This window comes from Haemaphysalis longicornis, unplaced genomic scaffold, assembly GCF_048455015.1.
Source record: "Haemaphysalis longicornis isolate Haplotype H1 unplaced genomic scaffold, Haemaphysalis longicornis Haplotype H1 scaffold_2, whole genome shotgun sequence".
NCBI lineage: Eukaryota > Metazoa > Arthropoda > Arachnida > Ixodida > Ixodidae > Haemaphysalis > Haemaphysalis longicornis.
The window spans coordinates 234,352,385-234,370,215 of record NW_027526295.1 but is presented as its reverse complement, the minus strand read 5'-3'; positions in this window follow the sequence as shown (position 1 = coordinate 234,370,215).

The window sequence follows — 17,831 nt, the reverse complement described above, 5'->3', positions numbered from 1 at the left end:
GTTGCAGTAGTAGTAGTAGTAAGTATTGTTGAATAAGGCGGACTTAGCCTTGCATAGCTGCCGGCAATTGCTCCGCCTAATCGTCCCCAACACCATATAAAAACTCTCAAAGTCATCACACCTCACTTAGTCTTAAAATAGCAGACACACAATGTCTGCAAGAATCCGAGTAGGAGATGAGACACCTCTCTTCGCACAATCCAGTGGTCCCTAGGAAAAATAATGTCCTCCGATGTAGCATGGGGCACTCGTAACTTCTGGAGATCACGAAAAAAGTTCGTCCGCTCAGGGTTGGTTTTGGAGCAGTTCATAATGAAGTGATCAATGTCACCAGTCCCACTGCACGAGGGGCACAGAGGGGATGAAACAATGTTGATTTTATGTAGCCAAGCTGGTGTACGGGCTGAGTATGTTCTTACTCGGTGGAGCAGACAGGCTTAGGCTCTTTTCAGGCCTTTCGTCGCGACTGGTTGATGTACTGGTCGCCACAGCTGCCTAGAGTGCTCGCAACGCAAAACATGCATTGCACGCTCTACAACATTGCTCTTCTTTAAGAATGTATCTTAAGTTGTGAATTTCTTTGAGATACTGCGATGAAATCCGTGAAAACAAAGTCGCATCTAAAGCAATAATTCGAGATGAATTGGGCCCGTTATTTTATTTTGTAAAACATGCAACAGTCGGCCACTTGAACCAAATCCTCGTGCAAAAGCAAGCAGTCATTTACATCGAAGCTGTAGTTCCGCCCAGAAGCACTAGAAAAAGCTTAAGGAGTGTTTTCCTGTGTCCAGGAAGGACCAAAGATGGACCTGTTTTCAGTTTGGACGCCATAGGAGGCATATCTGGGGGAAGTTCGGTGGAAGCTTGAAAGCTAGATTTCTAAATGCGCGTTTTAAGGGCGAAGCTCCTCTTGCTCGGGCCCTGCCCCGGCCGTACACGGCAGAATGATGATTATTGTGGCAGGATCCCCCTAGGGATTGGCCAACCAGTCAAAACGTTTAACGCGTTCATTGCTACCCAACAAGGAGGAGAGGAAGAAGAAGAGGTTGTCGTTCATCGCTTGCGAGCTCAAGACACGTACCGGGGGTACGCGACACAAGACGCTCTGCAAAAGGCGATGGCCAAGGTGGCTAAAATGTCACACACCGAATTCTTCAACTTACCCATGGAGATTCTCACCGTCCCAAACAAGCCCTACATATACACCACAAACATCGCCGTCGTCAACGGGCTTGTCAACGGAGCGATGGAAAGCTTGACGTGTCGAGTCTTTATATGATGTGTGGGCGAATGTTTCACGGTTTTGCCGATAAGCATTTCAGCTTTGCCCCTTTCATCATCGTTCCCTTCGTGGAGATGGCGGGATTTTTTCGCCTTGTTTGGAGTCATTATGTAAAGCACGTGGAATATTTTTCCACTGTCTTTAATGAACTAAATGCGGCAGAGGGTTCAGAATAGAAGATAGTGTGGACCAGTGTACTGGGGATACGCGGAGGATGTTTCAATCGTCTGAGTTAATTAAATGTTGCGTTCGGAGAAAAATTCTGGTACAAACTCTTCAGAGCATTCTAAGATGATTACGACTTTCGAGCATTGTTTTTTGTAATTTTATAACAGCTGCGCATGCCAAATACATGGCGCGATCATTCTGAGGAACTTTACTGAAACATATAGGATAATCGTAGGCGAAATACGGTAGTCTTGCGAAGACGTGTATAAGATCAGGACAGTGCGTCCCTAGTCAGCGCCAGTAACATCCAGAGGGTTACAAACAGCGCAGAACAAAAAAAGCGCTATATTGATATAGAAAAATGCGAGCGAGGATCTGATAAAGGTTATTCACCGGTGCCGAAGCCCGCCTTATTTTGTTCATCATCTCTGTCCATGCTCAGTTCTCAAAAACTGCTAAGCGTACCATACCACGTGGACCTCCTTTCAGAAGAGTCGTCAAACACACTGAGGCGAAATCCAGTTTACTTCAGTGCGTTCGCCTCTAAAACTGCGACTTACCTTTAATATTTGCACCTTCCCACCCCACCCCGAAAAAAAAACAACCTCAGAAAAGGAAAAGGCAACTAACATAGAGTAATATACTGCTTCAGTCATCAGCAGCCCAACGGTAAACGATAGAGTTTACAGGTACGTCACAAAAAAGCTTGTGAGTGGCCGGAGTGAGTGGCCGGAGATCAAATAAAATGGAAACTATCACCGCACCGGGCGTGCGGTGGCATCCGCGTTCCTTTCTAGAAACTTTATACTCGGCGCTTTCTCTGAGCACAAGGAGGCTTGTGGAATGGGGCTTTTCGCGCGCGGATGCCATCAAGCTTTACTGCCGGACCTTATAAGCTTTTTCGAAAGTTCCCGGGCACGCAGAGCGACAAGTCGGGGCCTCGCCGTCTCACGGCCGGCCAGAAAGGACGGCCTCCGTGCAATAGTAACCAGTCTCAACTCATATCCTCGTAGCAAACGCAGCGAAAAACTTTTTGGTGCTACCGAATTGATTGGTGACATCTGTCGGGCGTCCCAGCAAGGGAGAAAATAAAAATTAACCGGCCAAGCCAAGACAGCTTCTGAGTGGCGGCTTCCGCTCAAGCCAAGAACAAATGAAAGGAACTGGGCTGCAGAAGCGACCTTCCTTGGACGCCTTCTTTTTTTTGTTTGTTTCTTTCTTAAACAGCGTTGTTTGTTCTGCCCCTTCTTCCCCCATCTCTCCCCAGTGCTCAGGCTCTGATGACCGGCCAGCTGTGTGCGAAACCGCCTTTTCAAAGCCACTTAAATGGCCTGGGCAAGCCGGAAGAACAAAAATACGCGGACAGAAGTATAAATAAGCGGAAGAGTCCGGTGCAAGTGCTGGCCAAGTCCCCCAGGACAATAATGTCCCCTTCCCAGCTCCCAAAGTGTCTCCTGCGTTGTCCCGCTCTGTGCCCATCCGTTGAACGACACTCGAACAAATAACGGGCTAGTGGCGTGAGGGACATTTTTATACCTCCCGTTTCTTCTATTTACGGCCCTGTAGCATCCCACTTCAAGGAATGCATTTAAGTAACTTCTTGCTGACCTCGCGAGAGGGGCCCCTCTTCGTGCGCTTATATACGCGCTCTTCACGGACGAATCGCGATAGAACTCGTAAGCTGGGCCGTAATGCACACATTCGGCCGAGAGTCCCCATTTTTGCGAAACATTAAAATTCGGAACACAGAGAAGGAAGGGCGTGGAAAAAGGAAGCACAAAAGCTTGAGAGTGGCCTATGTCCCGAATCACTTCCGAACGAAGAGCAGCTGTTGGTGGCCTTGTAAAACATAATGGTTCTCTCGGCTCAGAAAACTCCGCTGCTGGCTCACAGCGCTTACACTTTACGGTGGACTATGCGTGTGAGCGAGTGCATAACGTTTTTTCGTGTAGACGATTTCCTACTTCGCTTAAGCAACACAAAAAGCGATCAGAAATGGGCTTAAAAGAATGAGAGAAATCACAGTGAAGTGTTATCGAAATGAACCGACGCAGCTCTGAAAACAAGCACTCATTTCCACCAGCGACGCGTTTCTGCGTAAACACGAACAGCTCGTGTTCCTTTCTTCTCTTCTTATTGCGCTCGTCTTTCTTACGCCTCTTCTTACGGGTCTTTGGTCTTCGACACGTTTCAGTACCGTCGGATCTCTTTTTCAACTCGTCTCGCCTAAGTTGTTCTGTGTAGCCTGCTTCATGTATATTTGATACTTTCAAGTGTAACCCCGGTAGGAGAGCTTTACTTATTCGCAAGCGCATGCAAGCGAAGACTATAAACTACACATTGAGAATGCGAGCACGCCGCAACAGCTGCACTCCGGGTATCGAGTTGAAAGGATGGGAGTGAACGCCGCCGCGAGGGCGTGCAGTGCTCGGGCGGCCGCCCGCACGTATAACAATTTGCGGCTGCCGGTACGGTGGACCAAATTTCAAGTTTGAAACCAGGACCGCGTTGTCGCGCCTCTCAGCATGACTGTTTCATTCGAGGGGTCGGGGGTATCCTGTGCTGTATTCCCCACTGCAACCACTTTTGATGCCATTCGCTTCGAAACGATGCGTGCACCCTCGGTCGTCTTTTACATCTCGTTACTCTGAGCTTCCCTGTTATTCCGCGCAAATTTTTCAGAGCCGACAGCATTAAACAAGCGGCGCTTCGAGTGTCTATATTTCAGGTGCGGTCGTTTTACAAAGATGCGTGGTGTTCCGCTTCCGTTCCAGTTTCATTTCGCCGTGACCAGATTATTCCTTGTAACGCTGTCTTCCACCCAAATTTGGGATGCATGCTGCCTGATTTGAATGCATCACCACCACCATCATCACCATCACCACCATCATCATCATCATCATCATCACCACCACCACCACCACCACCACCACCACCACCATTGACCATCGCCAACGCCGGCGCCACCACCGTTATCGTGATACCCCCATTAATCGCCCTTATTATCACCATCGTCAGTCAATGATTCAGGATGAAGGCCTCTATCGCAGAGTTCGAACAGCCCCTATCCCGCGATTTTCGAATTCCCGCGTTACCATGAAATGTACTTATCAACAGCGGAGCTGTTGCACAAGCCGTAAGTTGGGTGTTGCAGTAAAAATACCAAGAAAATACTGAGTGCTCTTGAGCACGTGCCTCGCCGCGAACACCGAGCGTTCCCGGCACGCGTAGTGGCTGTAGCAAAAAAAAAAAAAGAATACGTGGAGCGAGAAATGATTGCGCTCTGGAGCGAGTGCCTCTCGGCGAACGCTCAGTCCCCAGCCCGTGCAGTGGTTTTAACAAAAAAAAAAAAAAAAAAACTCCAGCGCTGTCATCAAACGCTACCCGCATGTAATGCTTGGCATGAGGAACACGACGACATCGATGCATATGACGTGACTACTGCTAGCACAGTGCAAAGCAACGACGGAACATGTAAATAAACAAATTTAAACGCACAAATGCCTGGTATGGGTCCTTCAGGGCTCACGTATAAGAAATTCTGCAGCTTCGCTATGGTTCAAGCCTTGAGCGACTTGGTGCAAGTTTCGCCACTTGAGCGGGTGGAAGTCTACAACGCTAGGAGGAATTTGCATCCACCCCCCACCGCAAAGAAAACGATGAGCTCTTCGATGCAATGACTACGATTACTAGCACCGCAACTTGCAAATAACCAATGACACTGAAACCTAACTATGGGCGAAAAGCGAATTGCCCATGTGTTCGAGATTTCGGCGCACGTTGAAGATCCACAGGTGTTCAAAATTAATTCGCAGTTCTCCACTACGGCACCCCTTATCGCCTGTGTAGCGTTGGCGCCTTAAGCCTCATTATTATAATAAAACTTAACTATGTGTCCGGCAATGCTCACCTGCAACAGCTTCCCCATTCAAGTCTTGTGCTTGAGAGCAAGCTTTTCTGAGTTTTTTTTTTTTTTTACCCCTCCACCTATTTATCGTTTTTCTAATACCACAGCACCCGTCTCTCGACTGTCATTCTGCTACCGTGGTTGTCTGCCGGTTGCAAGTTCTTAACACATATTCAGCCAAACGCTGCATCTTACTTTCGATTTGAGCCAGGCTGTCTGCTACCCCAGTTTGCTTTAAATACAATACGCTGGGTCTTTTCTTTTTGTATCAAAGGAGTACCCATACTTTTCTTCTTTATATATCTCGTTCGAGTATGTAGTCGCCGTGTGAAACATGACCAGTTTGGCTTTCCATTGCACTCGTGAATTCGCGCTGAGCAGTATACAAAAGTTATCACAGTTAGGGGCGCCACGGTCAAATTTCTATAGAGGGGAAACAAACGTCAAAAATACATGGGTTTCCATAGGGCACGAGTCGGCCAAACAAGATTCCTTTGGTGTACGGGGAAATTAAGCGCAGTTGGGAGTGGAAATCTAAGAAGAAGAAGAAGAAGAAGAAAAATGTGATTGTTGGGGGGAGGGGGAAGGGGAGATAGAGGCCGGTAACTGTCTGGCGTTACGCCGACACCTCAACCGGCCGGGAAATAAAAGAAATACACATCAGGCATTAGCCTGTATTGTTTTCCGCATGTGGGAACCCAAGGCAATCTCTGGATATCAAAGCTGAAAATCTTTAAGGAATGTTGGACTCGGTCTGTAGTACACTTCAGCGCAGAGTGTTTCAGGCACATCTCAGATGGAAATAATATTAACAGCGCAGAAATCACAACACACATGAACATCCGACAAAAAAGGCTTTGCAATCATTCGCAGCGGTGAAAAAACAGTCACTTAAAAAAACAGCTGTTCCGTCGGACAACCTAACCCGGGGGGAACACGACAAGCCGCCCAAAGTAGCAAGTTTTTTGAGAATTCGCATTGAACGTTCCGCCTTCCCGGGCACAAAAGAAGTTTAGCTCTAGGTCACTTGTGATAAACATTGTGTAAGTTTTATACCTACGAATTTAGTCACGAGTCAGTGCGGCAATTCATAAGGCCCCGCTTGCGAAGATGATAGATACCCTACAGTGCACGCTACGCCGACATGAAACTTGAACATGCTAAAAGCAGCTCTCAAAATACTTCTTTCGCTAGCAACCTTCACTTCAAAATAACGCACGCGACAGTGGTCTGAAAACACGTTCATTTTATTAAAAACGCGTAAAAGTAACATTAGCACCGGTCGCCTGCAACGCTCACGCCGCAGGCCACCGTTAAAACAAGCTGATGTTTCCAAGACGAAGACGCTGATGAAGAAATTCCAGGACACGGCTCCACGAACGTACAAAAAAAAAAACAAGAAAAAAACGAGCATAGCACAATAACAGAGAACGATTTCTTTTTAATTTTGCACCTGTTGGGCAACAGTCGGGACCGCGCTACTTACAGGTAGCAACGCAAAACGCGCTCCCAGCGCGGACGACGACCCGTAATCCGCTCAAAATAGGCAGCGCTACACGTACCAAAGACTCTGTTATGGGAATCGGTATCCAAGGGTCATTAGACGTAGTCGCAGGGAGAGACAGCAGCGCATTTAAGACGGGCTAGCTGGACACACCACAGAGTTTCATAACTCTATGCGACACACTGCACACCGACACAGGCGAGGTAATTCAACGAGCCGTAAGCGCACACCTCCCGCGCAGCCTTATGGCCTTATCACGTCGAGAAAACCAGTGTGTTTCAAACGTAAGCTGTCGCCGTGACACCAATACTCATTGGTCTAAACAGTCACGCGACCCGTGGCTGTCTCCAAATAAATGCATACAAAGAAAGAAAGACAAGTTGACGTTGAGGCAGGGAACGATACGGAGGTCTGGCCGCTGCCTCCACTCCCCCCCCCCTCTCCCCCTCTTTTGTCTTTCCCCAGCCCTCTGCACTTATTGGATTGTCGGAATCAACACAAACACACAAAATGAGGGGAGTCACTGCTCTTATTTTTTCCCTCGCCCTAACGACAGCAGGCGAAGAAAGCGTGGGCAGCCGTGAGGGCAGTTCGGTGGCTCCTGCAGGCACGCGCGATTAGCGAACTTGATTTTCATCCGCGTATAAGCAGGTCAGTATCGCGCGTATTTGCGCGGATATAGCCTGCGGAAGCCTGTGAATGTGTTGTAACTCTGCCGCCGTAAGAGTCTACTGGGTGGGACTATGTTCAGGGTGGGAGACCAAATTTTGCACCTGTCCGGGAACCAGTACACCGACGCGAATGCAGTTTCTTACCAAACTGAGATTCGAACGCCGAGAACTAAACAACGTTGGAGACTTCGCTCCTCTGTTTCTTCTTTTAATATCTTTTCTCGTGCAGCAGTTGTACGGATTCTCATAGCCATGGTAAAAATGACTGAGTGCGGCTGCTCTCGTAGAGGGGCGGCTGAATGTCAGGTAAGTGCGGTTTTAGTTCGGACAAAAACGCTGTATAACAGGCATCAAAATCTCCTCGGGAAATGTGTACAGTTGGAGTAACTCTTTCAGATCACCATATACTCAAAAGTGCTGTCTACAATTGGATAAATGCCTAAATATCGATCTCCAGAAATATAAGGTACCTATTCGGCCATGTGAAAAAGTCTGTTGACTCCTTTGTTTCCCCTCTACTCAGTTTCTCGTTGACGCCGCTGAGGGCGCCACTCTAAAAGCTCCTCCCCGTATTCGAAGACAGAGGTGTGTCGTGTGGGGGAAAACCTGATGGAGAGAGCGGGTTCCTTTTGCGATGAAAAAAATTGTATCGAGTGCAGGCGTTCCCCGGAGTACTCTTGTTGCAGCCAGCTCCACCTTTTTTTTTCTTTCAAACCTTTATGAAAAGCAAGATTGGACGTCGCCAAGTAGCGGCTTTTTCGCGCTACTTGGCTTATCTCGAAAATCCGCGTATCTCAAAATATTTCCCCGTGTTTGCTACTTCCAGTTAACGAGGTGTTACTGTATACTGTGGTCAACGATGTTGCGAATACCAAGTTGGCGGCGTAGACATTCTCCATTGAAAGCGAATGCCAGCCATGAATGGTTATGCGCGTAGCTCATTTCCGTTTACCGTATACACGCCCTCTGCCCACCCCGCTTCGTGGATATATGCAAAACGGCGTATTTGTATGCAACACGTGCCGTTACGTGGTGGGAATATGTAAATGCAGGGAACAAAAAGCGAAGGTTGCCTCGGGCTTTCTGCGAGAATACTAAATGGCGGAGGGAAGCGAGCTGACGGGGTTATAAATACAGAGTATACAGAGGCCAGGAGCTTCAAAATAAACGAAAACCCACCGCACTTGTTTCGCCGGGTTCACTGCTGGCGAATCTTTCAACAAATGTACGTATGAAGGCTTTCACTTTCGTTTGCGATGCATTTGAATCTGCTTTACAGTGCGTTTTTTTTTTTTTGTTTTTGCCACTGAAGACGACCCTTTTCGGGTTCTAATTTACTTTGAGGGAGGGGGGAATTCGCTTCCATTTAGGTATGGCCTAACAGACCCCTTCTATTACACTTCTGATTTTCAGCATTATTGCATGTGAATGCGGCTAATAAAAACAATACGCATTATACGCGTTAAGAAAACATGGCAGCTGTTATATACACAGTGGAGTGGTTTTGCATTAGAAACTGTAGATTGAGCTCACCACACTTCACCTAAGTAAGCAAACTGCGGTTTCTTTTCGTGATTATGTGTGTGCGTGCGTGCTCGTAATCGGACACCAGCAAAAAAAAAAGATTTCCTGTGCTGTATAATGCGGCTAATAACCACAAGTTGCGCACGCCAAATGGCGTCAGGCTTAGGCTGTTGTCGCAACCATCGCAATATTTAAAAACAATGACATCGAAAAACGTCTCGTTACATGCGCCACTCTGAAATCTGTCTGCTTACGATATCCCTCTTTCGTTGGTAGTGCGACCATATATGTGGTTCTACGTCCACCCTACAAGCGGTGGCTCAGTGGCTACGTCGTCGTGCTGCTGCGACCAAGGACGCGGGTTCGATTGCCGACCGCGGCGGCTGCTTTTCTGATGGAGGCGAAAAGCCAAAAAAACCTGTGTTTCGACATTTATTCGCGCGCTAAAGATTCCCAGGCATTCAGAATTATTCCAGAGCCCCCAACTACGGCAGGCCCCATGGGTAGCTTCGGCGCGTTAAACCCCCAATCAATCGGTTTCGCGTTCATGCGAGTTAAAATAAACAACTCAGCAGAATGTACTTAGTATAAAAAAATCTCCATTGTCGGGACAGTGGAATGTACCGAGAGCATGATTTTGACTCGAATACGTCAGGGCGAACCAATCAACGTAGTCCGTTTTCCTTCTTATATCGCTGTTTTTTGGGTCAATTCAAGTGATTATCTCCCGTGTGTTCGAATATATTAGGCGCATGTAGTTGCACGCCTGCGTGGTTAAAACTGCGCGTAGGTATTGAAGGGACACGCCTTATCTCTTAATCCTGAGTACCTGCAATATTTTAACATAATTTAATATTTCATTCTTGCTCTGTTTGTCTCGTTTGTTCTACTTGTTCTCTGTCAGTACCGGTCACTTCGAGCTCGCGCTGATGAGGACGACAAACAATGAAACGAACACAATAGTCTCGTGCATACATTTGCATAGCTATCTGACTAATTGCTCCCATAATTTACGTCAAACTTACAGCAGAAAAGCGATTTGATCGTGCTTTTTCTCTTGCCCCACCCTCGTTTTTTATAGTTATTTTGCCCTCCAGGATTATTTTCACCTTCGTTTTTTTTCCTTCTTGCTTTTTTAAGCTCCTTAAAGCTATTCGCTAACGAGAAAGCCCTCTCGCGCACAGCCAGCAGCAGCTTTCTGACATGTGTGTTACTATTTCAAAATTCTGCCAATTATTTTTCGGGATTTACGTAGGATATCTCCCGTTAAAGCTATCCTAGGACATCTCTCGTTAAAAACATTGCTTTGCATTCACGTACCATGATTGCTTTTCAAGTAATTGCAATATTATCGCGTGTAAAAATATCGATTTTCTTGGTTTACATAAAACAAAGCAATATCATTGCAGTACAAGAAAAGGAAATGTAATTATCAAGCGTAAGATTATACAGCCCGTTTAATTTGTGAAGACATAACATTACTATCAGGACACTGGGTACTGTGCGTAGTGTACTTTAACGAGGGCTGTAAATTTTTTCAAGCAGTGGCTGTGGATAATCAAACTTGTAGCCTGTTTCACTCCCTTATGTTGATAAGAAGAATACTGTCTGAAATAGGAGTCAGCATTTGTGAATGCGACTCCAAGCCAGAGGCGACAAAGAATGGTTGGATCAGATCGTGGGAGGCCTAATGGGAGGGGGCGCTGAAGATGGGGGGTCCAGGGCATGGATTGACTGGAATGGCAGCCAGTGAGGCGTGCGAAGTCTGTGACACACCAGAGACCATACGACATGCCCTCTGCGATTGTCCACGGTTTTCATCCGAACGCAGCCAGCTCTCTGCGACTCTACTCTCGGCGCCCGTTCCCTGAGGAGACAATCCTGGGCCACTGGCCTTCTCCGTCGTCTGCGGACAAGGCGACAAAAGCGCTCCTGTGTTTCCTCAAAACGACGGAATTGCACAAAAGACTGTAGCGCAAGACTACTCCCTACGAACTGTCTGAACTTTTTTGTCTATAGTGTCCTACCTCTGGGCGCACCACTCCATGCTCTGTCCGTACCTTTCCCCTTCTTTTTCTATTTTCCTCTTTTTCCTCATTGTTCCCCTTACCCCGTGCAGGATAGCATACTAGGCCGTAGCCTGGTTAACATTCCTGCCTTTCCTTTACTTTTTTTCTCTCTCTCTGTCTGAAATAGTCTGTTAGGACTCACGAGCGCCATAATTCCGCCCCACACGCGGAAATTCGGAAACACCCACGCATGACTGCGATTAAAGGTTTAACGACAGCGAAGGCGCAGCTGGCGCGTATCTCCCTGGACACTGTTTTATTTGCCCGCAATACCGCCTGCATCACCACGCGTGCCTAATTAGTGACAACAATGAAAACAACAATTACAACAACAATACGAAACAACAACTGCATGCAACAACAACAACAACAACAACAACAAATGCAATCTGCAACTCTTCTTGCGATGCCCAAGCGGAACTAAAAAGGGGAAGAGTTGTTACTCCAGCTCCAAATCGGGCGTGCATCACGCTCAAGGGAATATCGAGCTCAGATACCGTGCGAGCGTTTACAGTGCGTTACGATTCCGGTTCGGGAATATGACAGGAGAAAAGCGCGTAAGAAAGCGCGTGCAAGGAGGGGAAGCGAGCCAATCGGGAGAAGCCGAAGCGCTGCGGGGAGAGGAAAGAAATTGGATTCGCTATGTCAGAGGAACGAAGCCGCGGTAATCCGCTTTCTGTTCAGGCTGTGGACGTTAATCTTTCTAAAATAACGAACAACCTCGGCTCCCGGGAGCCGCTGTGCCCAAATTGAAGTTTTAATACAACCCGGCGGAAGACGAAAGAATGGCGGTAAAATAAACAGAAACAGTGGGAGAAAAGAGATTCTCGCAATAAGAAAACGAGACTGAAGTTTGGGGCAGAATGAGCTAGTTTCAAGTGCCGTATTTAACGCGAAGAGCTCGGCATTGTCACTGATTTATCGCCGAACTTAGCGGCAGCTCCACACTTGTGTTCCTTTCATCTTCTGGCACCGAAACACGAACGGATGGCGTAATCCTCCAGACTTGCGAGCGGAATGTTTTTCCCCCGCTTTGGGGTATTTTTACCGTTTATTCAGAGTGTTGCCAATGACTTGCGTCTGGGATCTAGGTGTTATATAGCAGAAGACAACTTTCCATGGGGTCGACATTGATACAAAGCGAAATCCATGTGCCCGCTGGGTAAGTAAAGTTAACATTGCTCCGCTTATTTCTAAAAGCGAGAGGTGTCACAGTTTCTGCTAAAGTCGCGGATGAGGAGCAGGGAATGACATCGTGACTGAACGGATCCTGGATAATCCATAGGTATCTTTGTTACGTGTAGTTCTTCCAACTTTTGCGGTTTCTATAGAGTCTATTTGCAACACTTGAAAATATAGCGTAGTGTGTATTGTCAGATGCGTGGGGCTTGCGTGCTTCGACGGCAAGGTTTTTCTGGTACTCTTTTTGGGGATTACATCTCAATATTCCTTTTGTTTTCCCCAAAGCCACTCGTTTAAAATGCACGTTGAGAAACACCATGGCCATCACCCACCAATACTGTTGCCAATGAATACCCACATCTCCCCTTTGTGGCGCGGTTGAATTGGGCAACCCAGAAAAAATATCGCCTGTTGTGATCATGCTTTAATGATGCTTGTTGTTCAGTACTAGCATGGTGACGAGAGCTGCTATAGTTCACAGAGTCCCCCAATTCAGCAATTTGCGTTGACTGCAAGAGATTTTCACTCTCCCTGTCACTTTTGCTGAGGGCTCCTGTCAGTGTACCTCAACATGGGCCTTTTGTTCGAATGGGAACGCATAAATACAGCGGGCAACATAATGAAACGGTGAAAATGAACGTTTGCAGATATTTTTGAACAACGTTTTTCATCAGCGCTGCGTGGACGCCGTGCTCTTCTTTTTCGTCAGTTAGTCGACGAAGTCGCGAAGACACTCCTTCTCCACAAACTCGCACGCGAAATCATACGCGTCGAGGAACCCCCAAACAATATCGACCTGCGTGAGAACTCCTTTACTGACCCACCCCGGCTGTTATTTATGCCATCCTCAATATTTATTCAGTTAAAAGAATCCACAAGATTACACAATGATAATTTCAATCGCCTAGACTAATTTCATTCTCGTGTCGAATTAGAGTGCTCTGTCAATTGGCTGCTTTTTTTGTCCGTCACCTTTACACTTCTCTCCGTTTTTGCTTTGTTATCGCGGCCGTTTCCCACTTAGTTGCTTTCTACATGGCCTTCATCTAAACGTGTCCCTTCAACGCTCTCATTGTTATTCAGAGCGCGTCCGTGCCTCGTAGTACTGGGTAATGTGCCAACACGCCCAGCTGTCATTCGCCTGAAGAACGGGCGTTTCCGCTCCTTGTCTCCGTCAGAAAAACGGCCGCCGCTGCCGAGATCATCGTCGTATTTAAAATCACTGTCGCTTGCCTGTTCCACTACTCTCGCTTTGTTCAAGCCAGCCCTTGTAAGTCTTGGCAGCACCTGAAACGCCGGAAAAATAAACTGGTTAACTAAACAACTGTACAGACGCACATCACTTTCAAAGGATGCACTTCGCTTCGCTCCGCTTCGAGAGAGAGAGAGAGAGAGAGAGAGAGAGAGAGAGAGAGAGAGAGAGAGAGAGAGAGAGAGAGAGAAACAACTTTATTGGTACTCGGGGTTCAGGTGAGGGGGGTGGGGGCGGTCCAGAGGGCCGCCGCGACCGCCAGGGCCGGATGGTCACCAAGTCTTCACTCGGTGCCTCCGGGTCGCGCAGCGCCTGCTCCCAGATAGAGGCGGAAGGAAGGGGGGGGGGGAGGGGTCTGCTGGGCACTCGCACAAAGAATGATAGTGCGTGTCGAGGGCCCCGCAGGCAAGGCATGTTGGGGAGTCCAAAAGGGGGGGGGTGGGTATGAATGAGCTGAGTGCGGTGGGGGAAGGTGTGGGTCTGGAGGACGCGCAGGCAGTGAGCTGCGTCTTGGGTGAGTTGGGGATGTGGTGGAGGGTACTGGCGGCGGAGGAGGTGGTAGTGAAGGGTGATGTCCCTGTAATGCAGGAGCCCGGCGGGGCTACCGGAAGGGGCACCGCGTGTAGGCGTCGATGAAGCCGTGGCCCGGTCTACCAGTACGCGAGCACGTACGTTCGCCACCTCATTGATGGGGGCATGGTGTTCATAGCTTGTAGGATGTAGTGCCCTGTGGGAGATGAGGCTAGTCGCTTCAGTTGGGACGCGTTGTGAGCGTCTAGGTGCTCTCTGATGGTATTGTGGATGCCTAGGGCTAGGAGTCTGTCATTGGGGGTGTAGGCAGGAAGGAGTAGTGTATGTCGATAGGTCTTCCGCAAAAGGGCATCAAGTGTCTTAAGTTGGGTGGGTGTGAGGCGAAGGTAGGAGAGGTGATACATAAGACGGTTAATGAGAAAGCTGGGCACGAGCCGTAGACGACCCAGTTCATTGAGGCGGTGCTGTTTGTTGGCGATACGCAGGATGAGGTGTGTAGTCTGCGTGGTGTATCGTTTAATGTATTAGAGGGTGGGCGCTGGGGAGTGGTTGTGGGTAAGAGTAAGCCCAGGGAGGCGGAGGTGCGAGACGTGGGGGAATGGGGTAGAGCGGATGTAAAGCTGTATAGGAGGGCTCGGTGGTGGTTTGGAGTGGGGCGGGGGGAATATGAGAAGGGCGGATTTTTGGGGAGAGCAGCTAAGAGCGATGGGCTCGATGTGGTGGAGAAATGTGTTGAGGCCAAGTTGCAGAGTTGTCTCAATATGGTAGTCGGAGCCGGAGTGCACCGAGAGGTTAAAGTCATCTGCATAAAGCGTGCTGCGGAGAGTGGGAATAATGAGGAGGGTGTGGGCGAGGAGTATGAGTGTTAGATTAAAAAGCATGGGGGATAGAACAGCACCTTGTGGGGTGCCTCTGTTTGGCATTGTGAAAGGAGCTGATTGTGTGTGTCCGAGGCGTATGATAGCGGTGCGGGCAGAGAGGAAGCTGTATACATAGTGGTAGAAATGGGTGCGTAAGTTGGGGCGTGAGATGGCCTCTATGATGCTGTGGTGTGAGATGTTGCCGAAGGCCTTTTGGAGATCAAGGGAGAGGAGAGACGTGTGATCGCGTTGGGGTGGGTGAAGATGGAAGTCGTGGTGTAGTTGAAAGAGAGCGTCTTAGGTGGAGAGGTTCGCGCGAAAGCCAAGCAAGTTAGGTGGATAGGCCAGCGTACTCTCTAGGTGTGAGTTCGTTCTGGTTTGGAGAACGTGTTCGAAGAGCTTGCCCAGGCAGGATGTAAGGCAAATTTGGCGGAGGTTGTGGATGAGTGGGGGTTTGCCAGGCTTAGGTATAGGTGTGATATTGGAATGTTTCCAGGCAGGTGGAAGGGTGTGGTGTTCCAAATGTTGGTTGAATAGTTGTACGAGGCGTTCGATGACGTCTTCGGTAAGGTGGCGGAGAACAGTGTTCGTGATTTGATCAGGGCCTGGCGCAGTGTTGCATCGGAGTGCTTGGACTGCGGTATGGAGTTCCGAATATGTGATAGGGGCGTCGATCTGTGAGTTGGGGGTGCCAGTGTAGTTGGGGGACTCGGTAGAATGAGGGGAGGGGGTGGTATGTATAGATACTTGAGGGAGGCACAGAAGGCGTAGGGGGTAATTTGGATTCATGGATGATTTGAGTGGTACGGTGGCGGGATTGGGTTTTGCTGTTAGCGGGGTCTAGTAGAGAGCAGAGTCTACCAAGTCTTCTTGGTAGACAATTGGCCGCGCAAGACATCACAGGTGTTATTCCAGTGATTTCGAGACAGTGTGGCCGCGTGCGCTTCGATTTTGGTGGGAAGGGTGGGGAGGTTTAGTTTGAGGTTTCGGCGGTGTTTATGTTTCCGCCAACGGCGTTCAAGACGAGTGTAGGCTTCCCAGAGATTGCGGAGGTGGGTGTCGACGTATTCAGAGGGGGGGGGGGGGGGGTCGAGAGGTTTTGTTGCTGTTTCTTTGGCAGTAAGAAGTTGGGTTGTCCAGTCCATGAGTTCTTCGTTGGAGGCGTTGGTGGGAGGAAGGGGGCATGCTGTGCGGAAGAGATCCCAATCAGTGTGTGTATGGGGAGGGTGGTGGAGGGCTTGTGGTGGGAGGCTTGTGGGGTTCCTTTGACAGGGAGTTGAGTTTCGATGAAGAAGTGATCGCTACCTAATGTGCTGGGGATGGGGGTAGTGGTGAGCACGCTTCGAAGCAACAAAGCTACCATTAGGGAACAATGGAGAAAAGCGGATTCCAAATATCTCAAAACAGCCCAACATCAAACGTAATCAAGAATTTTTTTACTGGATCTGTGACGCCTGTAAAACGTTCCAATAATAAAACAAATGCACTGTTTTTTCACTCGCCATGGGACCGGTGTTTCTTACTGTTTTTAACTAAGTTACTTTCGGGGCATTTGACAAGCTCTTGTCGGTGTAACTGTACAGCATTAGACTAAGCATAATACTTTACAGAGATAGGTTGATAGTAAGTGTGTGTGTGTGTGCGTGCGTGCGTGCGTGCGTGCGTGGGCGTTGGTGCATGTGGGTGCACGTGCGTGTGCATGCGTGCTTTCCCAACGGAGAACCCGTCCACAGAAACGTTGCTACTGATCGTAAACAAATGTCATCGCTCCCTATTAAGTCCTTCTCTGTTGCTCAGTTCGCTCAGTGCATGGGCAGGTGATACGCCCCCAAAAGAGACCGATGAGCATCGCCATCATCGTCTGCATTATGCAGAACGCGTAGCGCAAAGCGCACTTCGGAGATACAGCGAAACAGAAAAAATGATTCTCTAAACAAGTTAGTTCTCACAAAGTATATACAACCTGTACAAACACAACGACATTGCGAGCAGAGTGCTTGGACTGCAACTCCCTTCCTAGTGTCGCTTAGCATTTCTGCCGCCCACAAACAAACGAGGGAGCGTGTTATCGTTTCATGCCTGATGTGTCCTTTATAGGAAAGAAAACATTGTGAATGTCCGGTGTCCATGCAAATTTGCTTCTAAGACGTCTGGTGCGCGATGATTTCAAAGTCGCATACAATTACGGCCGTTTTGCACGCACCCGGAATGTCGGCATTCGATGCTTGGCGTTGCGCGTTATTCGGAAGTTAGGCTGACGCTTTTTCCTGAAGTGACTTTTCATTAACCCCCGCCCCCCGCCCCACCGTAATTTATGCAGAGATTGGCGCCTAGCGACTTGCCCGTTCTGGGTGTTGGGATAACGGTAATAGGGTTAATAGAAAATTGCTCTGTGTAATTGGTGAGTTGGTTCATGTTTGTAGATGAAGGCTTAGCGCGGCGATGACAATGACAGTGATCAGACGCAATGAAGTGGTCACTGACCTGCGCCGCCCGATAAGCCTCTTTCCATAATAGAAAAGTGGACAGTTAACTCGTGACTGGGCCTTCCTAATCCGAGAGCTGTAGATAGTTAAATACGCATACTTAGGCACGTTCCGCATTCAACAACCAACATACATAACTGCGATACGTACTCCTGCTAAAAGAGCCCAAGTGAAGGAAAATGTATCTATTGATAACTTCATTTACCCTTTTCTGTGGTGCTAGATGCATACCGCGGGCGAAAACAAACAAACATGAAGTAACAAGTAAAGCAACTGAAGCTGACTAATGGGACAGCGATATTTTCAACATTTCAAGCCCTTATTTAATGAGTACGCATTGCTTAAACAGGGCCTCTGGCTTACCTATGCCGTGTCGATTGCTTTACTCGAAGCAG